This window comes from Stigmatopora argus, chromosome 3 (assembly GCF_051989625.1).
Source record: "Stigmatopora argus isolate UIUO_Sarg chromosome 3, RoL_Sarg_1.0, whole genome shotgun sequence".
NCBI classification, from domain to species: domain Eukaryota; kingdom Metazoa; phylum Chordata; class Actinopteri; order Syngnathiformes; family Syngnathidae; genus Stigmatopora; species Stigmatopora argus.
Window position 1 is genome coordinate 18,138,809 of NC_135389.1, and position 21,468 is coordinate 18,160,276.

The 21,468-nt window shown below is 38.9% G+C and overlaps 1 protein-coding gene across 7 annotated transcripts in view; it reads left to right on the plus strand.

The window, feature by feature from the left end:
* grm3 (glutamate receptor, metabotropic 3) overlaps positions 1-21,468 on the plus strand; it is a 197,798-nt gene that overhangs the window by 62,466 nt on the left and 113,864 nt on the right. The gene's annotated exons all lie outside the window — the stretch shown is intronic.

The window sequence follows — 21,468 nt, forward strand, 5'->3', positions numbered from 1 at the left end:
TTATCAAGCTCCATATCAACTTTCCGCTTGGTTGAAGACTGGTCGCAGACAAAACGTTGTCTTTGATACTCATGTAAAAAATAGGAGAAGAGGATCCTCGTTATCAGTTCAGTTGATGATCTAAACTCTTTTTTTAAATAATATGAATTTCTCATTTGTGTTTATCTCTATTTAGTAACTGTTCTATGTTCCAATTGGGCACATAATTACATATATGTCAATTAGTACATTTTGCTCATATTTTATATGGGATTTTCAGTCTTTGTAACAGTTACGACATAAAAAAGCTGGTCGGAGACCTCGACGGAGAGGTGGTCTCTCTTCACTTCCGGATTGTGGTGCAGTTCACTTGATATGTCCACAAAAGCTCAAATCGCGCACCTATTTGTTTCGGTAGCAACAGGCATTATGGGAAATGTCGTTTGGTTAGCAGTACGTCAGCTAACGTGAGTCGGGGTTCGAAATGGAGCAATGATGAGACAGAATTTTTTTCTAAATATTTGGGCAGAATAACATGGTTGCATGAATCCTAACTGATTTGGTCAAACGTTCCGCAAACGTTTGTATTTGGATTATACAAATATGAAGACAAGCTGGAGTTCAATGATTGTTAACCGTATTTTAATCTCGTCCAGGCTGTTTTGTCCAATGATTGGACAGTGTTTGCAGAAAAATGGAAATGTGAAAAGGAACTATATAGCAAAATAGTTGGGACCAAGGAAAACAAAATATCAAAACTTAAACAGGCGCTGTCCTGCCTTTTGTTACATGAATTCTAGTACCACACCACTTTGAAAAGCTCTTGGCTAAACATTGTACCCTCATTCCCTGCTGGGGCAGTCCATCCAGAAAAGAAGGCACTAAACAAGAACAAAGTGCCCCGCTCTGTGGATATTGCGTTCGAGTAAATGACAGAAGTGATGTAGTGCATGTATATCCTATGCATTATTTGCTCATGTAAACCTGCGGTGATGAAAGACAGCTGTGTGTGCAGGCATGGATGAAAAAAGAGGGCACGTCTATTCCTCGCCGGCCCTCACCAGCCCGCCTTAGGCAATCTCGACAAATTCGACACGAGAAACACGTGCGCCATTGCCGCAAAAGCCACGTCGCATTAACCGGGGCAAAACGACACCATAACTTATCTGACGTTGCCGTCGTCCAAAACAAATTGTGGCAAACTCTTTTCCACGCGGGCTCTTCAATTCGAGACGACACGCGAGAGTGGCACATGCACAATTCATGACTACATAAACCACACACTGTTGGTTATTTACTGTTTGCTAATGAAAAATGGATGAAAATGCAGCAAAGACCTCAAATCCATGAATTAATTACTGGCAACATTCTAGTGGATCACGTCCAACGGTGAGCTCACCGAAACACGCCCCCGTCATGGTCCAAACCTGCTCTAAGATAGCGTGAGAAGATGCAGGCGCACATGTTAAGCCAAACTTTAACCATACTCGACATTTTATATTTCCAGGCCATGCTCCGACATTGTCCATCAATATTTCAATCTGTGGGACTACCTGATTTAGGTCTCCTAGGGGATAAAAAAAAACATGCAATCCCTTTTTTGACAAAGTCGCATTAACCGCAGACTGGCTCTACTCCATTCTCACTACTGTTAGCTTTATTCCTTTTAGTAAACATTCAAACCGCTTAATGTCCCACTTCACATCATGAAGATGAATTGATGGTGGGAAATTGCCAAACCCTTTTTGGGTGTGCTTACATCACCACATGGCTAAGATACTCAGTGTATTAACATATCACCAAATAATTCTACTGTAGTGAGCACACACGACATAATCACCAAAAAAAGTAAAAATCGGAATTTGTCCCGACCACTCTGGTACTAGCAGAGTACTCAAATTTCAGTCTACTGAGTACTTAAGTTGACTGACAATAGTTGCATATTTTTATTACATATATTTTTTAATGGTTCTCAATGGCAACAAAACGTTTGATTTAACATTAGTCAACAGAACTGCGAAGCTAGTTTACCCTGACTCAGCGCACAAAGGATGTTCTGACATTTTATAGAGACATCCGAGAAAAGTACTTTAACTGTATGCATACATTCCACTTTTCACGTCTATTTCATGCTCAGTGAAGCTTACACAAGCATCTATATTCAACCCTGGGTGCGAAGCAGAACAATATTTGGAAACAGTCAACGGAAATGAATCATAAACTCCTAAAAACCGTAGCCCTTCCATGCAATGGTATTCCTTTGGGTCGTAGACATAACATTAAATTCACTGTAAACCTAATTGGCCACATTTTTCCCCCCTCTCCACATTGTGGTGTGGTGAAAAATCCACAGCAGCTACCGTTTCTTCACTCTCGCACGTACATTTTCCCTTTCAAAACGATTTCAGTTGCACTTCAAGCATTACTTATCACATATTTTTACACACTAATTAAATGATACAATCTTGTCAGTGTGTTAAAAAATAATCGATCAAGACTCACACGAATCCTTAGCGCTTGAAATTGTGGGAAAAAAATGTTGCGGATCAGCGTTTAAAAAAAATGGTTGTGTAATGGAAGACAGAGGGCTTAAGACTCAGTATAAAGTAGTATTAGAAGTAATTACCCATTGTGTTTATCATGGAATATGAACTTGAAAATGAATCAGAAGAGAAAGAAAGTAAGTAGCAAAAACATTTTGAATTTTTTGGCATCGATTCATGCCGCATCGGTTGTAAATGCTGAAAGATAAACTTTACCCGTGAGACCAATTCAGTAAGTATATTTTTCCAAGGGAAAAGAAAATCAACACATTTAGGTTTGGAGTGAGATTCCACATACGTATTTGGTCGATATTACGGCACCTTATCGACGGCCTTGCCCAGAGTTGTGAAGTCTGCGTGACATGATCCAATTGATTCATGGTCATCTCTTTTAATACGGCTCCCGGTGTTAAGGTGAGGTCAAAACAGAAGGAGATCCAGTCGTCCACTGAGATTTATCCCCTCACCTAGAACCTTGACTCGCACATAAACCCACTGGTCTTTGAATAGTCTCAGCCCGTCATAACTGGCACACTAGCTTTAACTCGCTGAACTGGCCAAGAGGACAACATGAAGCCAAATAAAAAGCCTGCCCAAACCATCCCTCTGCGGTCTAATTGACCATTCCTGTCCTGAATCTGTTCATCAAAGAAGCAAGCTTGTTTGGTTTCGCTGCCTCATTAAGGCACCCAGAGAGTTTTTAGTGACCCACAGGTGGCGTAACTAGAAGGCAGCTTTTGTTTCCACTGAGCAGAGACGTAGTAACAACGCTGGAACTTTGCACTCCAAACCAAACAAAAGAAAGCAAAGCAAAGGCGCAGACTTTCTATTCTGGTCCAGGACCCCCTCGGATCCGAAACCCCGCAGCTCATGATCAGAGCTGGGCCTGCCAGTGAAACATACCGCAGTATATGGTTTGCCTGAATTAGGCTACGCCACTATGGCGACGCCATGTATTTTTTTCCTTGACATGGATACACATTCAAGAAGGAATTTGAGCCCTCCTGGAAAATGGAATGCTTTAAAAATGAACCTGAAGTTCGTAGTCTGCTGTGTAAAATAGATGGTGTGACATCCACATCGTGTTGTGTTTACGATATCCAATCCAATGAGGTCAGGTTTTTATAGGAACCTACTGCATCTCTTTAGTTCTATTCTCAGCCATATATCTGTAACATTTTCTCCGCTCCAGAATCACTGAAAAACAAAATGCCACTGAAAAACAATAACAATTTAAGATAATTACCACTTTTGTCTTATATATCTAAACTGTTTTCTAAAGATAAAAAAAAAAGTAACTAAAGAAAATATTGACTTTTTCCCATTTGTTTCAAAACTAAATCTAAAGAAATTAAGGTGGTTAAAAACGGCAAATTAAGAAGGATCAATCATCCAATCCAATAATAACAAGGAGGGAAACATGCTATATTTTCAATCATATGTCAAACACTGTATTTTCCAAAACTATACACACATTTTTTTAGTTTGTCTAGGCCTGCTACTACAACTGAAATGCTACTTATGTTTAATTTTTTTTCTGATTACCGAAAGTTTGCTATTTGTAGGATGTCTTCAAAAGAAACAACAAAATGTAATAAATGCATTAGAATAATTGTTATCGGATCGATATCTTGAAAATCAGGTCACTCAGGGGCAAAATATGTGATTGGGACTACCACAAATATATGGATGCTCTCACAACCTCTTGCACAACTTTTGATTTGTGGACGACATTTAATCCCGTCAATTGTAGTCAAATAGCCAATAAACACAGTTTAGTGCCATATTAGGCATATTTACAATCCTACTAGTAAATCTCTTTAATGATAGCTGTACGCGGTGGAATTTAATGAATTATGTTGCTGTAAAACACTTTTAGTTTTGTTGTTCAATGCAACGTTTCCACTGGACGAAGATAAAAGTCAGTTGTTGACTCTTTTGGAGGGAGTTAGACAGCCAATTAGATGACGAATAATGGTTTGATCCGCTCCACTATACTATTAACAGAATTCATTATCATGTGACCACACTTGTCAGTTCCGGGAAATTTAGTTTTTATTTTTGTCGGATTCTGGCAACATCATAGAATTTTGGCCACATCATGGAATTTTATTAAGAATGCCCATAATGCTTTAATTTTTAAAAAAAATGTCAGTGTAGTGATGTTTTGCAAAGCGTTTTTTTTTCCCAGTCCGCTTTTTCAGCGTGCCACACAGCCTGCGCCCAATTAGACCGATTCTCACCATTTCGACGTTACAAAAAATGAAGATTTCCTCCTTTAAGTATTGCCAAAATCCACACTAATTTTCATTGGGAATAAACGTGACTGGATGTTTCGTCGAACGGACGTTTGGTCGCCGGATTCGCTCGCTCTCAAAATGATAATCATGAGAGAGACAGAGAGAGTTTACTGTTGAAAGCAATCAACCAGGTAATCTCTCGCTCTCAAAATTCTAATCATGAGAGCGAGAGAGAACTGTCCTTCGACCAGACGTCCGTTCGACGAAACGTCCGGGGACCAAGTGTCCGTCGACCAAACGTTCGTCGACCAAACGTCCGGGTATCGGGAATAAATGACCTGTTATCAAAAGCTACAGGAAGTGACCCATGGGAGACAGAGAAAAGCTTTCTCCAGCAATTGTATTTTGGTAGTTATCTAAAAAAAAAGTTCTGTAAAGATGGAGAACACAAACTTCCCTCAAAGTCAGTATACATAATGTAATGAACTGGCCATATATCGCAGTCTAAGCTGACAAGTGTGCGATAACCAAACAGCATTAGATAACGCGTTAATGTTTCCCGGGACACCTCAATTCATCGTGCCTTAATTAGCCTTACCTTCATTAACTTTATCTTAATAACATCCTGCTCAAAATGAATGACTCATTTGGCTAATTAGAGTGTATTAAGCGAAGACGGAGACAGACTGTTTGGCACGTTGAGCAAAATAACGACTCTTTGTCCTTCAGCTTTTCGCAGACGGATAACAATTCGCATTTCAGGTGCCAGGCAAGTCTGGAATGTATATTTAGGCCGCGTGACGGCACGCGCGGGCTTGTCCGCTCGAGCGTGGGTTTGTCAGTAGGGTCAGACAGGATGGATAATGCAATGACAACATTACCAGATTGTCTGTTCTTCCGCTTGCGCAAAACGGTGACATATATGCAAAGGCGAGACGTTTGGGGTCACCTGTGATGGTTCTGCCAGCTGAACCTGCGCGGGGATCTTGGTAAACTGTCCAAATGAGGAAAAATGAAGACGTAGCGGGAGTAATAGCACTCGGGCAGAAGGCATGGGGCGGCCAGGATGAATTGAATCCAGGGATTAAGGACGAACACATGTTCAAAAACACTATGAGGTCCAAAAGACTTCACATGCGACAAATGGGAAATAAACACAGTTCTGAATCAAAGATGGGATTGGTTCTTTTGAGCAACTTGACAAAAGTGGCAACAACTATAGACAGATGCCAAAGTTAAGATGGATGAAGGATGAACTTGCCATTGACGAAACTTCGGCGAACTGTCCGTCGGTCCAAACGTCCGTTGGCGAAACGTCTTTCGGCCATTGCAATTGACGAAACTAGACATGCAATCCACTTTGACTGGGAACGAACAAGCTGATATACTTGATTCTTTTTTATTTGTTAGTACAGTACACAAGACTACAGCATTGCTTTCTCTGGAATTTCTTTCCCTTAAGCAGTTCCACACTGGCAGAATCCGGATATTTGAACAAAGAAGCTCTAGTGTGAGGAATATGTGCTGACATTGTTTGTTGGCAACGTGGCCACAACAAGCACTTGACTCCCATTTGCTGTTCACGCTGATGACTAACAGTACTGGAAGCTGGCGCTACAGCACGTTTTTATTTTAGCAAGTTGACCTCAAACACTTGCAAAAACAGGCAATCAGTGACATAATACTTAATTCTGAACAAGAAAATACTGAAATTCTACACAGTCCCCTACATTGCTTAGAAATAATAGAGAGACACTATTTAAGTGACTACCTCCATCTACTGTTAGAGCTGAGAAATGTAAAATATTGTAGACTGAATTTAACCTTCTTTTACGGGCCATATTCAATGAAGTTTTTATTATTCGTTGCGGCCTAATACAATTGGGCAAAAGGTGGGAGACTTTACTTCTTAAATATATTTCTCCTCAAAGTCAAACTCCAGAGTTACGATCGCTTTAAAAGAAGATATTACGATTCCCGCGAGTTTTTGAATTCCCAACATGAACGCTCACTCTCCCTTGTTACATGCTCGTCCAAACTCCTTAAAAGCTGCAAGTTTATGAGCAAACTTTGGACACTCCATCATTCCATTAAGTGGGCCGCTGTCGGCAAGCTTACGCCAGTGCACTCGCAGCCCATCACTCCTGGTTACTACCTGCCTGTTTTACACACATTTACATCTCACCGTGAGATCATTTGACGTTTTTCGCCCGTAGGTGGTGAATTCTCTCCTACCGTAATGGTGTCTGTTTTCAAGTGGGACAACAACGCTATTATTCACTTTGCTACCATAAACAAAGCAGTCAACTCCCCACCTTGGCAACACGAGATTAAAAAAAGGCTTTCTATTGGTAGTAGATATGAAAACCACATGCGGGTAGTTAAAATGTTAATGTATCAAAAGTACTGTAAATAATCTTTCAATGAGTACTGGTTGGAGGTTCCTGGCTACCATACAGTGGTAGTGAAACATCAGATTTATATGCCGTATTTTTTGGACTATAAATCGAACCAGCCAAAGAATACACATTGGAGAGAAAAATATATATAAATAATATGGCACTCTGAACTCCAAGTCGCATTTTTGGGGAGGGGGGATTTAAAAAAAAGAAATTTTAGCAGAAAACAAGAACAAACATAAGTACTAATAAATTGAGAGTGATGAGCGGCAAAGGGAAATGAATCATTGATTTTTACTATAATTTGGTCAACGCCGGCGGCGGGCCGGATTAAGAATCCTAATGGGCTGTATATGGCCCGCGGGCCGAGGTTGAAAAACTTGTACACACACGATGCGGGGGCGGGGCGAGCGCGCGAATCCCGTTCGGCCAAACGTTCATTCGGCCGAACGACTGTTCGGAGACCTGTCCGTCTGTCAAACGTCCGTCGGCGAAACGTCTTTCGGCGAATCATCCGGTTACGTAATATAGTAAACAACAGGCTAAATAGGCAGGTCTGTTAACATACAGCATAACCTAATGTCGGTGGTCAGGGAGCACAAAAACATACACAAGTCACACTTGGATATTAATCGCGGTCGTATCCAAACTAGGAAAAATTGTGTCCGATATTCCAGAATATACGGTAATTTTTAGAACCCTCGTGTCAACCTACGGCAGATGTTGGATATTGAAGTTTCGCACTAATGAATGTCAAAATAAACCCCACCCAATTTTATCCATTGGTGCTGACGGGTGTGGCAAGCCTGTCTTTGCCACCCCATTCCACCCGGGTGGCAAATCATCTATGGGACATGCCACTAAGTGTATCGCTTAGAAAAAACAGCTCCTAGCTAGTGTCTATTCACTGACCATTTTACCAGATGCAGCGTTGTGTGGAGCAAAGTGTTGATTTACGCTCCAGCAACTCCAGATGGTACCAGGCAGAGAGAGAAAACATATTTGGAGGGTTGGGAGAAGAACCAGAGGGTAACAAAAGAAAGTGCTAAATGCCAATAAATATTTTCTCAGCAAACCCGAGGTAATTGGCACACTGCACGGCCTCTTAAACACACAATGGTGCGTGTATGGCGCTTGAATTTAGCGATGTTAATAGCGTTCCTGTTTTGTATGCATAGAGAAGCTTTAGAAATTGGACAAAGGAGCACAATTTGTCAAATTTGGGCCTTTATAGGGAACTCATTGGCTGGCATTGATGGTGATAGATGCCCGGTCCATTTAGACTGGGAGGGGCGAATGAAATTCAACTTCATTTGCTGCTCAAAATGTCAGTAAAAGTGGATTGGATGTCGAGCACCCTCAATGGCTTTGAAAGGTGAACATCAGGAGCGGGTCCTCCCAGTTTGTGTCATGGACTTGTATCATTGTCAGTGGTGGGTAGTAAGTTAAATAAAATAAAATTAGATTATCATAATGATCATTATTGGGAAATTTAAAAAAAAAATACTTTTTTTTATTCAGAAAAAAAGTGTTTTCTGCAACCATAATAAGGATGTATTTGTTCTAATACATTTTGAATTTGATGAAATTTTTATGTGTTTACAACTGTATTTATTCATAAAATTATATGAATAAATAGTGAGTATTAGTAATGAAAAAATAATACACGCAAACTGACTTCCACATATGTCGACGTCACCTTTTGGCTCATTTTGCTCCCAATTGATAACTAAATGTTAATATTATGGCTTAAATGACCTAAAAATCAAGTCTTTAGAAGATTTAATTTTTCTTTAAATGACCACAAATAGTCACCTATAAAGATATGTACAGATTAGGTTCTGGATGTGAGCTGCTGTCTACTAGGAAAAGTTCATTTGGAATTTAACCATTTGTCCCTTTCATTATTATTATTACCATTGAAAGTTAAGTACGTCTAGACCGGGTCGCCGTGGTAAAGTGTGTTTACACAGGCCATGCAAAGTTGTGAGCCCTCTTGATCTACTGGTAGTGAGTGTAGTTGCGTGACCTCAGACTAGGGAATCCTTTGGCTGCTTACTCCAACACGGGTCACCGCTTGGGTCTCTGCACCTGGTCAACACCAGCAAATGAGTGGTCAGCCGTCACGGAGGGACAATGGTCGCAGTGTGCGACACCATGGGAGGCCCCCAAGCCAACTGCGGGGCCCCTGTGACAATGTCCATGCATCCTGTTGCTGTCAGCACCCAACCTCCGGTTTAGTTTTTTTTGTTTAAACACCAAGCCCCCCTTTTTACGTCTCTTTCCACTTTCCCTACAGCAGTGGTGTTCAAATCTCAGTTTGACACCTGTGCTCTACAACACGCTTTGACCCCTGGTTATTGTACATGCCAAATTCCGTAAAATATACTTAAGGTTATGTTTGACAGATTTTGTAGCTAACCATATAGAAAAAATTAAGACTGTATTTTGGGGACAATGAAAGGGAAAAAATATATAGTACATAAATCGCGCTCGAGTTGCATTTTTGGGGGGCAGTTTTTTTTATCAATTAGAAACCAAGAACAAGCATTATACGTTCAAGTAATATGCAAATAGGGATTAAGAGACTGAATAGGCACCTTTTTTCGTTCATTTATTAACTTTCTTAACCTATCTTAGCTAACTATGGGCACCAGGTGCGTGACACCCTGAATTGGTGGCTAGCCAGGGCACACCTGTTAATATAAAATATGAATGTTTTTGTGGATAATTATAGTGTAAAATAAACCACATAACAAGCTGTTGGCAGGCAAAGTGAGGAAAAAAACCCAAAAAGCAGCAAAATTACAAAAACTGTGAATTATAGTGCGGAACATACGCCTCTCAGAAAATAACAGCAATTGAGGACTTGACCTTGTCCTACCTATCCTATGTCCTCGAAAGTGACTCTTCTTATTCGTATTCTTTCACAGTTTTAACGATTTAACACAAGAGCAACTTATCGATTTATTGGCTGCACTCCAAGCCTGGATGGAATCGATAGGTGAGATCAAAGTTCACGCAAGAATGTCTTCTGCACACAAATAGGGGAATGATCAGGGATAGCAGATACGTAGAGGTTGACCGTGGTCCATTAGATTTTATTTTACATGCGAATATGTCATATTTAAAGGAACATGAGCGACTGCTTTGGTGTAAACATTGAAGGGTATGTGCCTCTTTTTTGGTACTTAAAATAATAATAACCCCGTTAAAGATGTAGTGTCCACATATGTGGACATCACATTATGGGATCATTTGAATATTGTGGCCCAAATGATCTTAAATGTATATGAATACATAGAATTATAAATTAAGACAATACTAATGTAAATAATAAAATTATAAGACGTAAAAAATGAAACAAAATACTCATAAACAAAATAAATAGATAATGGCACACTTTCTTCCTTACCTTTTTTAATAAAACTGCATAATTATTGACTCACTGCATACAAATGAAAACTATATACATCCTATTCATTTAATATAGGGGGATATTATTATTACTATAATATTTAATGCTATTATTAAGAAGATAGGGTTATTATTGTTTCTTTATTTCATTTTGAATAGGTAGGTTGAATGAAAAAGATCATATTTTCTATTTTCCTTTCCAGTTTTGTTTTAATTTAAAAATGTGTCAAAGCAATAGATATTTTTGGATACTTATTTTGTATTTATGCTCACAGCATTACTGCCATCTGAACGTGCAATAGGCACAAAAATATTAAAATAGCCCTTGGGCAATTTTCTTTATTTCCCAGCTGGATGTTATTCCCTTCCACACAGAACTTTGATAATTGTTCCATGGCTTTCTGAAAGTCGGGAATAAAAATACACCATGACCCATGATGACTTGACCTCTTTCACCGACCTCAACCACATCCTTTGTAAAACCTGGGAAGTCTGTTTAAAAGCAGGTCACGTGAGATATATATTTTTTTCCCGCAACGACCGTTTCACCTTTGAGTAAGGCTGGTGGGCACCAGGGGATGACGGATTCTAAATATATCCCCGGTGATGGTGTTTGCGTGCTGGTTCCCAACTTTCTGCCCTGTAACTGACTCCAGCCCTTCAGACATAAAGTACGAATCGCACTTCCCACCGGTTACGCTGGGAGCCTCAAATTAAGCTTTTAGCGAGACCCCGAAAAAGCCTCAGACAAATTAGCTTTCTTACCAACTTCCTGTTAGAAAAAAAAGAGTCAAGGGTGGCAAAAGTGGAATGACTTCCATACAATGTACCAGTTTCCTTAATTAGTCTTATACTGTCGAGCTGTGCCTTAATTAATTTCTGGCTGAGCTGTCATAACTTTAAATAGACTACTGCAAAAATCTATCAGGTTAATTAGGGCAAACTTGAAAGAGACTCGTCCAACAATTAATTAGGTTATTTTGGAAAGACGTCATTATTTTCCGTTTTGCATCGGCTTGGGCAATTGCAACAAATTTAATCAGAGTTAATTGTATGAGATTAACAGGGGTTAATTGCATTGTCCGACACACAATTATATGATGAATTGAAAAGTAGTATTTAGCACACTTGTTATCAATGCCAATCGAAATATTTATTTACAGTAGGCATTGTCTTTTTTTTAACTGCGAGTAATTGCATTGTCATACCCACAATCCTCATTTAAAAGTAATATTGAGCCTCGTTTTATGATTAAAGCCAGTAGCAATATGTATTTTAAATAGGGCTGGGCAATAAATACACTTTTTATAGCGACTAATTGTGTGAAATTAATCACAATGTCGTACACACGGGTAATACATTCAAAAGCAGCATTAAGTGCATGTAAATATTAATTCACATTTATTGAGAATTAATAAATGGGCTGTTAAGATAATTAACTATTTTAAAATATTTAGGCGTGAACTATTACAGCCATACATAATTTAGGAGTTGACTTGCTCAGCCATGAATAATATAATAATCCTAATTTTGCATAATGTTGATGCTTCTTAAAAAAATATACAAGTGGAATTCATTTCAATTGAAAATTGTATCTCCCAAACGAGCCCATTGAGCACAATTCGGTATAAGAACTAGTTTGTTTTTGTTTTGTTTTGCTGTAGGGTTTGAGTCGCCCAACATTTGTGCAATCCCCAGAGTAAGGTGATGAAAATTCACCAAAAATGAGACAGAGTAGTTAAAAAGTGAGAGATTTATTTAGCTCTTACATTTGTAGACGGGCGCTGTGTTGGAATGCGCATTGGGTTCAAGGGGATGTCATGTGGTTAATGTTGAGCCTTTTCAAGCCGTCATCAGACATCACCTGCGGAACGGCCCATCCATCAGCACCGGTCTTGGGCAGGAGCGTGTTACCTTACACCGCAAGACCCTCGTCTCTGTTTCTTTTTACCCCCTTGTCGGCGCCCCCCTCTTTTCCTATCCGTGTATCCAATACTTCCTTCAATTTGGGAACTTGGCTTGGCCTTTTTGGAATTGTACCTTCTATATTTTTTACCCTTCAGGCACCACGACTCTCGTTTCTTCCGCCCTCACACGAGCCGGCTGCTAAAAACGGGAATAGGCTCACGGGAGGCTATTAAACACAGAAATGGAGCTTTGGAGCTGTGCTTGCAGAATAAACGACCGTAGGCGCACAATCCACTGCTGAGCACCAAAAGCCAACTTTAACCTTTCCTGTCTAAAACCCCGACATCAAGTACATAATTACAAGATATCCGAGTATATCGCTTTGGATTCTAGCTAGCGCACAAGGATAACATGGGCGATTAAGAGCGTCGTTTTAAACCGATAATTTAGAATGAAATAAAAGGACATTTGGGAATACTAAAATGGTAACAAGAATATAAAAAGAACAAGAACAAAAAAAGGCAAGGTCAGTCAAAGCGCTTGTAAAAATCGAAAAATACATATAAAATGAGACATAAAAGTCAGATTAACTGACCAAAGTACACTCCACATGCCCTGTTTTATCAGCATGCAGAGAAATGATGAAAATATCATTAAATATGGCCCAAAAAGAATACACCCTATATTCTGTTGTATTTATCAGATGTAACACTAGATAGATGTAATCACTAACAGTGCCTCTCCATGATTTCCAATGTGTAGAATTTCAGTATTTTCTTTTACATAAATATTTTTTAAATCATCCACTCAGAAATTTTCAAATGAAAAACTCTTTTTTTTAAATTTATTTTTCAGTCACTGGACATTTTCTCTTTGTTCTGGAAAGTTTGTTTCAGTATTTGAAAACAAAAAATATAATCACTTTCAGTCCCTAATGAACTTTTTATTCATCTTTTTCTTCATATACTTCTAAATGCATTCATTCATTTTCTGTACCGCTTATCCTCACAAGGGTCACTAGTGCCTACATTTTACAATGTCCTTAAAACTCAGGACTATTTTGTTGCCGCATTTGCTGGACTCATCCGATGCCATTGCCACTTATATAGACATCAAATCCATTTCAACTGGGAAGGCTGGCACTGAATAATCATCTTTCACTGGAGACTGGAGACTGGCACCGATTGGATAAACATCCGGTCATTCACTGCCACCCTTCCCGCGTCAAATTGATTAAACGTCTACCAGTGATACACTTATTTAAATTCACAGTGGCAAAGAGGCAAGTGGAATTTGAGTCATGCAAAACTCATTTTCAAAATCACTTCATTAATATACTGCAATTTGCCATTTGCCTTAATGAACTAGTGAAATAATTTGAGGACAGCTGCACGGAGACTAACCCCAGCCAGCCCTTCTCCCAAACTCGCCTCACGCACGGGCAGGATTTTTACCCTCTTGTGTGTGGTCTGTAAGTCAATGCCCTTGTTATGAGGTGCTATGTGCTCGAGACGCCTACGTTGGGATTTACATGTGATGGGGAAGGAGGGGTCATGATTGCCAGGTGTTATACTCCCTGCAGCAAATGGCGACATGCTTATTGTCGCAGAGTGGGTAAAAAAACTAAACAGCATAACCAAGGTAGTATTGCAAATTTGTGTTCTGTTATACTAGCGTTAAAATATGGTGAATGCTAACATGACAACGGTCGAAATAGGGGGAATACTGTATTCGACTGACTATAAATCGGAATAAATAGGCTTGACAAACTCAATTTATTGCTAAATATATGATAAGAATGTCATATGATGATAACCACCATGTGGCCTTTAGCTAAAATGAATTTGACTTCCCCATACGACAATGTTTCCCATGAATAGTTCTCGAGTGACATCACAATCCATCGTTGAAACTGACCTCATGATCATGTTTGCTGTATAAATATAACTCCGTTTCAAGTAATCATGTCATCCATAAAGTCTGCAAACGTGTTCGCTGACCCATTTAAAATGCTGTGTTTACAGAGTCGCTGTTTCGGAATGGCTGATCTCAGCGCCACATAAATGCCACACGCTCTTTGTTTCCGTCCGGCAGGCCGAAATATATTAACGCGCAACAACTGCTGGCTGGCTGGCGGCAAGCCAAGCTGCGCACCGCCCGATTAATTGAGTTATCACATGTGGCGAAACGCGAGCTCATACTTGCGCTTTCCGATTGGCTTTCACCGCTTCATAAAGATCAAGTGGACATGTCTGAGGACACCTGCGTGCATTTGGGGGTATGTAATGGAGAAGCTTGGACGGCTCCCTGGAGACAAGCTCCACACACAATCTAAGAATAGCCACACCCCTTTATGTACCACCAAGCAGTTAGTGGGAGAGTGGGGACCCTCACAACTCTACCTTTTAGAGACCCCATCGGATTGTAGTCCTTTAAAGGATTTTCACACACCAACTAAATGATAGAATCTTGTCAGAGTATTCAAAAATATACAATCTTGACTCACGCAGATCAGCGCTAAAGCGTTCTCAATTCATGGTTAATTTAACTTTTTAAATTAAAATTAAAATGCAAAGTGAAATGTATGTCTTAGACTAAAATATTTTAGAAAGCAGGTCAGAAATATTTTTTAGGACAACAAAATTCCTCAATGTGCACTTTTTATTTAGAGTTAACCAAAACAAATGAATAGATTCATTGGACATAGCTGCACTACATGGAGGAGTGGTATGGCCAATGTCTGATAATCATTGGTAATTTGATATAATTGGGTAATTGGGCTAATGGGTTTTCACTGTGGTCCACTGTTGCCATCATCACAAAGCACCATGAGTGGATTGTTACCTTTTGTCATACAGCTGCACTGTTCAATAATAGGATGAGCTGTTGGTAATTGTCTATATTTTCATTTCAACTCAGAAAATATTTGGGTTTCAAAACAGTGTATTATTAGATAGGCATGAAACCGATTGGAAAAGTAGGGTAGAAAGCATAATGTGTTCTCTCAAAATCCATCCATCTAAACCACATGTGTCAAAGTGGCGGCCCGGGGGCCAAATCTGGCCCGCCACATCATTTTGTGTGGCCCGGGAAAGTAAATCATGAGTGCCGACTTTCTGTTTTAGGATCAAATTAAAATGAAAAGTATAGATTTATATTAAATTTCCAGATTTTCCCCCTTTTTTAAATCAATAATTGTAATTTTTTAATCAATTTTTTCTGTGTTTTTAGTTAAAAAATCATTTTGTAAAATCTAAAAATATATTTAAAAAAAAAAAGCTAAAATAGACATTGTTTTAGATCTATAAAAAAACTGAATATTCAAGGCTTTTAATCCGGTTCTTTTAATCCATTTATAAAAAAAGAAATCTAAATATTATATCTAAAATGGTCCAGCCCACGTGAAATCGAGTTGACGTTAAAGCGGCCAGCGAACCGACCCGAGTCTGACACCCTTGATCTAAACTGTATCAACAATAACGTTGTAGTTTACCGTAACATTAGTAGTTATATATCAATGGTAAGTTTTCTTTTTCTTTCTTCTTTTTGAAAAATGAGAGAATATAAATGTGGGTGTTTCACCAGCACATGCTTAAAATCAGATGTATAAACAATATAAAAATGAGCAAAACTGGCAATTTAACCCCCCCAAAATGATCTGAAAATACAGCAAATGTGATCTGATTGAACCATAATTTTCTGATACCGCTAACGGGTACAGAAACGCAGCACCAGACTGCCAGTAAGGAACGGGAGCATTTTCACCTCTCAGATATGAAAGCCATAAAGCCCTTTATGGCCCGGCTTTCTGAAATGTAAAAGCATCCCTTCCTGCATTAGCTAGAGCAGTAGATGAAATGCTGAATAACCAACAGGGGGCACAAATAATGAGCTAAGTGTACCAAAAAGCCAGTAAATAATACATATATGGAGAAGCCTAACATCTTAGAGCCAATAAATGGACGAGGTCTGGTTTTGCTCAGATTGAACTCCACCGCCATTACAGCTTTAATGATGCGCCGGCTGATGGGCATCTACTTCTAACGTTCTCATCTACATAATGGCGCCAAGCTCACAATATGTCGCGGAGGGATGATGGCCTCCCTCTTTGCTATCAACGTCTGTCACCTTTATTCACCCAGCAGATACTATCAGACCGGTGGACAGGAATCAATTAGCTTTGGCCTCCACTTTGCATGAATAGAATCACGTGAAACGTGACATCACCATTTGTTGTAAACGGCCAGATGGCAACGGAATGCAAATGCACAGTGAAAACAAAAAAACATTGAAAGAAAAAGAATTCCTCAAACGTGACGCTAAAAAAATTATTTTGCGAGCAGTCGGTATTCATTTGCGGCTCTCAAATAGAAGGGATTGTGTGCGGTCGATTGGTCGCTGGTCTTTTGGTCGCCGGTCTTTTGGTCGCCGGTCTTTTGGTCACCGGTCTTTTGGTCGCGGTCTTTTGGTCGCCCGGACCGCGACAACGGGCGACCAAAAGACCGGCGACAAAACAAGGTAAAACAACACGGTCTACGCATCAATAAAAGCCAACAATGGCCATGAGCACTTTCACTAAGCCGACGTGTGAGTGTAAAAGAGTTTGTATGTACATGCGTTGTCCCTTTAAGAAGCTGCGTCAGTCAGGGTCTTAACAAGTTCTCCAACAAAAAACAATAACAGTATAAAAATATATTTTTCCACAGAAATTTGGAGCTTTTCTTTAGCCTAATAATTACTAGGGCATTAAGTATGACTAAATAGTAATTTGCAGTTTGTATTTAGGGAATTTGAGCAACGATTTAAATGGTAATTATCACTTACCTTCTGGGCGATCAAAAGACCGGCGAACAAAAGATCGGTGACCAAAAGATTGGCGACCAATCGACCGTGAACCGAGGAATTGGGCGTCTGAGTTAAATGAGTTCCTGTAAAAAAAAAAGAGAAAAATAAGGGATACCCTTTATATTCTGAAGTATTTTTTTATTTTTTATTATTTGACCCAAACATGCGCAGACCTGATCACTCAACTCAAAAACGTATTTATTTACGGCGCTGTTTTTGGAGAAAAAAATAAAAGCATTTAACTCTCTATGTACAAAACAAATGATCTAAAATGTTCCCGTCAGGCAGAAAGACCCCGTGGGCCAGATCAGACCCCCTTGATGGCCACTCCCGGCCCGCGTGCTCTACCTTTGACACCACTGCGCTATCGTATCTGTAATTTCGAATTGATTCCATCTTAAAAAGACTGCTTTCACATGTTCTCCAGCCCCATTGACACGCTTAAGTTGAGCTAAACAGGTGGACTCCCCGACACCAATGAATCCCTGGATATGACTCGTTCCACTGAGAATGTTTAGCCATTCATCAAGAAGATTGCCAGTTTCATTACGTCCATTCAGCCCCTCTCCCCCACCCGTCGCGGAATATGAACCGCTATAAAATTCACAACGGCTCGTGTGTGACCTCTGTGTCCGCTGTGAAATATACTCCCTGCTTATCCTGGGCCATAATTCAACATTAAGCGTGGCGGAAGGAGCTATAAAATGTCTGCCAGCGAGGTCGTCTGTCACCTGGGGAGAGTGGTCGAGGCTGATGAGCCTCACGTCCTTCACGCTCGCCCAAAGTGCTGACTGTGTGCCACTCACTGCGCGCCGTCTCGTACACGAGTCGGCGCGTGTTTAGATTGTTCAAAAATGTCGGCAATCTGATGATCGGCATTCAGATCGGGGTTTATGTAATCAGTCGCTGACGGGAAAAGAAACATGGCCACCAACATTGACAGAAACGGCGACAAAACACGCATGGATTGGGAAAGTTTCATCGAAGGCTGCGGGGTTCGCAGAAATTTTACACAAAGGAGCAAAAATTATTAGTAGAAACCTGGCCTGGGATTAAGTGCAAAAAAATAGATTGATAGATACATAATCATTTGTAGGGCAATTGATTCGTTTTGGTGATTTTAAATAAAACATAAGCAATTAAAGACCTGCCGTGCTCATATGTGGACGTCATATTTTGGGTCGGATAGGCCATGGATTTAAAATGTGACTGTATTTTATAGTATTTCATTCATTCTTTGCCATTGACAGTGATAGACATCAAATTCATTTTTATGACCACGGGTGGTTCATGTTTATTTATTTTGAATGTATATTATAAATTACATTTTAACAATAAGTCTATTTCTATAAACTAGAAAATAATCGCCTTATTTTTCCTTACCATGTTTGTCTTTTAATTTAATTTAATAAAAAAATGTAAAAAGTTAAAATTTGCTGTTTTTTTCTGATTTTCATTTCAAAATGTAGACATAAATAGACATTCAGAAAACCAGATGGGGCCCTCTTTAAAAATGGACCTTCACATTAATTCAATTCAGTTAGCTACCGTCTGGCCGAGAATGATAACACTAATCGTTAGCAAACAGTGAGGTCATTGTGATTATTCCATTGACAGAGATTTGTTGACCTGACAAGTCAGACGCTTTGTTCAACAAAATAATCACAAATAACCGTTTACCATTACTGTATTAAACAGCATCGTGCACTTTTGCTTCCACTTTCATTTGAAATGTACTGGCTTATACTTTTGAGATAAAACTTCTGCTCAGGAAACAACATGTGGGCCAGACATTGTTTGGAAAAAGCTGTAGTCAGGTGAGATTGAGACCAGACAATGGATAAGGGACCCTTCAAAAGATAACAGCTTGAAGTTGTGTTGGTCAAAATGACAAAGTTGAATTGTGTTCTCGCAAACAGACACCTTTGATATAGCCTTGAATAACCTAGCAATCTGACAATAAACTGAAATGTAAATACTTAATTACAGATTCATGAAAGATGATGAGGAAGGAATGTTGCTACATCTTAAACTGGAGGCCTCATGTTGGTTTTACTGTCCGACTATTATTTCTCGCCATGCTGTTGTTGTTGTTCTTGCACTATTCCAGTTTATTGCCTGTTTTCGTATTAGACTATGGACAAATGTAGTTTTATGCAACGTGTTTGGCTTAAGGCCCTCGCACTTCAGTAAACCCAAACCACATTGTGTGTTTTATGGCAAATGAAAATAACAATTGTTTGCACAACGGCTAATTAAACACTGAGGCTACATACAATGAAACAATAAAAATACTGATTCCAGTGGATCGTTAGTTTAGTGGCTATGTATGCTTAACAAACTCAAATGCATCGCGACTGTTACGTGTCAAATATTCCATTCCATTTTTTTAAAATCTCCTTACACGTTCAAAAGTGAAATATAACTTAAATTGGAAACAGATTTTTCTAGACTTTAGTTTTTTTATAGTCTTTATTTATCCCCCATGGGGCAACTTCACTTGCCACTGCAGCAAAGACAAAATATAGTCCAGTGGTGTCAAACATGCGGCCCGTGGGAAATTTATTGAACAATTTGATATGGATGCACCTGTGTGAGTCTCGATAATTTACTTTTGAAATATTCTTGACGATACAATCATTAACTTAGTGTGTAAGATGTGATAGTGGGACGTTAATGTTTTTAATGCTCTGAATTTTATTAACTTCATATCTCCCCCTCTGTGCTGTGTGCGCTAATACATAGATCTAAAACTTGAAACACAATCTAAACTATCTATTCCTGCATAACCCTTTACATTCTATCTTTAAATCCACAGTCTTTAAAGTTTATGAAAACCTCCCAAACATCAGGAACTTATTTTTACACTTTTGCACACAAAAAGCCCGTGAAATTTGAGCTCTTCTGGCATCGGTCGTGAGCAAAACTTTGTAATCTGTGATGCATTAACGGAATCCCACTGACTCGATCGTGTATTAAATCTCATGTTAACACTGCGTGGAAGGTTGACTGCTTTATGAAACTGTATTTAATAAGATCCAACACCAGAATTTGATCAAAAACTATGCTAGAATGAATATTTGAGAGGAAGACCTTTATGATAGTCGTCACTGATAGTGTTCTTTAACTGCACTAAATTATTTGAGAGCTAAGATTAAGTTATCATATTGATTTATGAGATCCACATATCTTGACAAAAAATTAGCTCACCTTGTTTTCTAAAATTACGTTGTTAAAATTTCGAGTCATATTTATTTAACATTTTAGTCAAAATTTGAGTTTAAAAAAAAGACCCACAACATAGAGGCCTTCTGTCAGAATGTTGAAATAAAAACTTCAAATTTGACACTTTCAAAATATACTATGCCAATTTCTCAGGGTGTGTTCATATAATCAAAGATCTTCCTAATCCATCCATCAACAAAACAGTTCCAAGAGTAATCCAATAAACATTCAGCGTTTATTAATAAGTGTCTCAAGTCTAAATCAGACCAACACTTCTACTACCACAATATAATGGTATAATATGTCAATGTATATTTCTAAAAGTGCCAAGAATGTACACTTATGTTTTGATTTGCTTCAACGCGGACGGAATGAGAGATTAGATTATACGATAGAAAACCGAAGTCCGAATTGACATAATACCAAAATATACGTGGTCAGTTTATGGACATAGTTTAGGTTTGAATTGTGACAAAGTAAATTCCCAAATATTGAACATACAGGAGTATAACAACTTTCTCCACCAACGAATACACACCGAACATTCTTCACTGTTAGATTATTAAACATGATAAGATCGGTATCAACAAAAAAAAGTGTCAGAAGGAAAAGTATGTGCAAAATTATTTACCTAATGGTTACAAAATCCCCCTAAAAAATGAATGAAAAAAATTTAAAATGACAGAAAACAAAAATTGAAAAAAAAACATTTGTTCACTGAAATAATTAATAAAAAAAGATAAAATACAATCAAATTATTTTCTGTTCACAAAAGTTAAGTAACGATAAATAATGATTAAACACATTCCCCGCATTGTTAAAAATGACTGAAAACACTGAGAAAAGGGGTCTTTTTCCTCAATAAATCAGCAATGAGCAGTTATTACCTGCAGGGAGACAACTGCTTGAAAG